The sequence below is a fragment of the Brassica oleracea genome, chromosome C2, assembly GCF_000695525.1.
Source record: "Brassica oleracea var. oleracea cultivar TO1000 chromosome C2, BOL, whole genome shotgun sequence".
NCBI classification, from domain to species: domain Eukaryota; kingdom Viridiplantae; phylum Streptophyta; class Magnoliopsida; order Brassicales; family Brassicaceae; genus Brassica; species Brassica oleracea.
The window spans coordinates 9,614,056-9,617,996 of record NC_027749.1 but is presented as its reverse complement, the minus strand read 5'-3'; positions in this window follow the sequence as shown (position 1 = coordinate 9,617,996).

Genomic DNA, 3,941 nt, shown 5'->3' with positions numbered 1-3,941 from the left:
CACGCTACGTAGCGACCGAGCACGCTACGTAGCGACCGAGCACGCTACGTAGCGACCGAGCACGCTACGTAGCGACCGAGCACGCTACGTAGCGACCGAGCACGCTACGTAGCGACCGAGCACGCTACGTAGCGACCGAGCACGCTACGTAGCGACCGAGCACGCTACGTAGCGACCGAGCACGCTACGTAGCGACCGAGCACGCTACGTAGCGACCGAGCACGCTACGTAGCGACCGAGCACGCTACGTAGCGACCGAGCACGCTACGTAGCGACCGAGCACGCTACGTAGCGACCGAGCACGCTACGTAGCGACCGAGCACGCTACGTAGCGACCGAGCACGCTACGTAGCGACCGAGCACGCTACGTAGCGACCGAGCACGCTACGTAGCGACCGAGCACGCTACGTAGCGACCGAGCACGCTACGTAGCGACCGAGCACGCTACGTAGCGACCGAGCACGCTACGTAGCGACCGAGCACGCTACGTAGCGACCGAGCACGCTACGTAGCGACCGAGCACGCTACGTAGCGACCGAGCACGCTACGTAGCGACCGAGCACGCTACGTAGCGACCGAGCACGCTACGTAGCGACCGAGCACGCTACGTAGCGACCGAGCACGCTACGTAGCGACCGAGCACGCTACGTAGCGACCGAGCACGCTACGTAGCGACCGAGCACGCTACGTAGCGACCGAGCACGCTACGTAGCGACCGAGCACGCTACGTAGCGACCGAGCACGCTACGTAGCGACCGAGCACGCTACGTAGCGACCGAGCACGCTACGTAGCGACCGAGCACGCTACGTAGCGACCGAGCACGCTACGTAGCGACCGAGCACGCTACGTAGCGACCGAGCACGCTACGTAGCGACCGAGCACGCTACGTAGCGACCGAGCACGCTACGTAGCGACCGAGCACGCTACGTAGCGACCGAGCACGCTACGTAGCGACCGAGCACGCTACGTAGCGACCGAGCACGCTACGTAGCGACCGAGCACGCTACGTAGCGACCGAGCACGCTACGTAGCGACCGAGCACGCTACGTAGCGACCGAGCACGCTACGTAGCGACCGAGCACGCTACGTAGCGACCGAGCACGCTACGTAGCGACCGAGCACGCTACGTAGCGACCGAGCACGCTACGTAGCGACCGAGCACGCTACGTAGCGACCGAGCACGCTACGTAGCGACCGAGCACGCTACGTAGCGACCGAGCACGCTACGTAGCGACCGAGCACGCTACGTAGCGACCGAGCACGCTACGTAGCGACCGAGCACGCTACGTAGCGACCGAGCACGCTACGTAGCGACCGAGCACGCTACGTAGCGACCGAGCACGCTACGTAGCGACCGAGCACGCTACGTAGCGACCGAGCACGCTACGTAGCGACCGAGCACGCTACGTAGCGACCGAGCACGCTACGTAGCGACCGAGCACGCTACGTAGCGACCGAGCACGCTACGTAGCGACCGAGCACGCTACGTAGCGACCGAGCACGCTACGTAGCGACCGAGCACGCTACGTAGCGACCGAGCACGCTACGTAGCGACCGAGCACGCTACGTAGCGACCGAGCACGCTACGTAGCGACCGAGCACGCTACGTAGCGACCGAGCACGCTACGTAGCGACCGAGCACGCTACGTAGCGACCGAGCACGCTACGTAGCGACCGAGCACGCTACGTAGCGACCGAGCACGCTACGTAGCGACCGAGCACGCTACGTAGCGACCGAGCACGCTACGTAGCGACCGAGCACGCTACGTAGCGACCGAGCACGCTACGTAGCGACCGAGCACGCTACGTAGCGACCGAGCACGCTACGTAGCGACCGAGCACGCTACGTAGCGACCGAGCACGCTACGTAGCGACCGAGCACGCTACGTAGCGACCGAGCACGCTACGTAGCGACCGAGCACGCTACGTAGCGACCGAGCACGCTACGTAGCGACCGAGCACGCTACGTAGCGACCGAGCACGCTACGTAGCGACCGAGCACGCTACGTAGCGACCGAGCACGCTACGTAGCGACCGAGCACGCTACGTAGCGACCGAGCACGCTACGTAGCGACCGAGCACGCTACGTAGCGACCGAGCACGCTACGTAGCGACCGAGCACGCTACGTAGCGACCGAGCACGCTACGTAGCGACCGAGCACGCTACGTAGCGACCGAGCACGCTACGTAGCGACCGAGCACGCTACGTAGCGACCGAGCACGCTACGTAGCGACCGAGCACGCTACGTAGCGACCGAGCACGCTACGTAGCGACCGAGCACGCTACGTAGCGACCGAGCACGCTACGTAGCGACCGAGCACGCTACGTAGCGACCGAGCACGCTACGTAGCGACCGAGCACGCTACGTAGCGACCGAGCACGCTACGTAGCGACCGAGCACGCTACGTAGCGACCGAGCACGCTACGTAGCGACCGAGCACGCTACGTAGCGACCGAGCACGCTACGTAGCGACCGAGCACGCTACGTAGCGACCGAGCACGCTACGTAGCGACCGAGCACGCTACGTAGCGACCGAGCACGCTACGTAGCGACCGAGCACGCTACGTAGCGACCGAGCACGCTACGTAGCGACCGTTCATGTCTCTAGTTTTTTCTCTCCTTAGGAAGCGAGCTTGATATACGTGGCGATCGTTTCTCGATTTTTGGAGATTTTAGATCGGTTTGCAAGATCTGGACGAACAGTTATGGGATAATATATCGAGACAGGAAAAATCATCCAAGACTTAGTTCGCTAGACTATCCACCTAGGTTTTATGTTCCCTATATTTTTTTGGCAGTCTCAAAGACGTTTTTATTTCTTAGTAATTTCCTACGAAAACTCCAAGTCTGATTTCAAAAATTTCAAGTCGCAAATACCTTAGTTCTCTCGAAGATGCAGTTTTGTCTCTTCTCAGTTTTGCTTGCTCATTTCCCCTTCCTCTTCTTGTGTATGTTCGTCTTTTTCGATATTGGTGTTTATCCTTTGAAACTTGACATTTATCTTCCGAACTTGACTGATACGAAGTCAATAAAAAGGTTCAACGTAATCGTATAGTTGAGGCGGCTAAGGTGTTAAGTTAACCGTTGCCGTGTTATACGATTAATCTGAATCGACGCGAGAAAACTAGTCTTTGCGGGTTTTTTTTTTACCGCAAAGTTTCAATGGTAACTCCAATCGAGATGAGACAAAAGGCGTTTCGATCGAGATTTGAAGGAGAACACAAAGATGGTGGTAAGGGCGAGTCGGAGCAAGCGAAGGAGTTTAGACGAGTCTTACTTGTTTTCGCCGTAAAATCTCAACGGAAACTCCGATTGAGACGAAACGAAAAGCGTTTCGATGAGGATTCAAAAGAGAACGCAAAGGAGGACTTTTCTGAGGCCTGACAGGTTGCTACGTCGCGATTGGAGAGTTGGCTTGAGCTCGGTCGCTACGTAGCACCCGAGCCGTGTGCTTGCTCGGTCGCTACGTAGCGACCAAGCTGTGTACTCGATTTGTTGCGCTTCCTTTTTCCGTGATTAACCTAGGGGTTTTCTGCGGTTTTTGCGAGAACAAGTTTTACCCTTCCGAAATATTTTCGGAAAACGTGTTTTGGTAAAATCCTTACGCATTGAGATTTCTTTTGTTCGGTAATGAGCCAAACTTATGGGGTTTGATAAGATTTATCGTTTCCCTTTATGTTTAAAAAGAGAAATCACGAGCTCGTTTCATTGCACTTCCTGTGGCGAAAAATCGCAGCAAGGTTTTCGATTTTCTCAAGAACTGTGGCATTTGCATAGGCGTTGGCCATAGGCGGAGTGGCGGCTGGAGTTTTCTTACCAGCGTTGTTGCGAACTGCGATTTTCTCTTTCGTATTTTCAGACATTGTTTTGATCAAGCGTTTTGCGGCTATGAGTTAGAGTAATCCGTACCTCCCCTCCTTCTAGCGCCAAACTGTGGG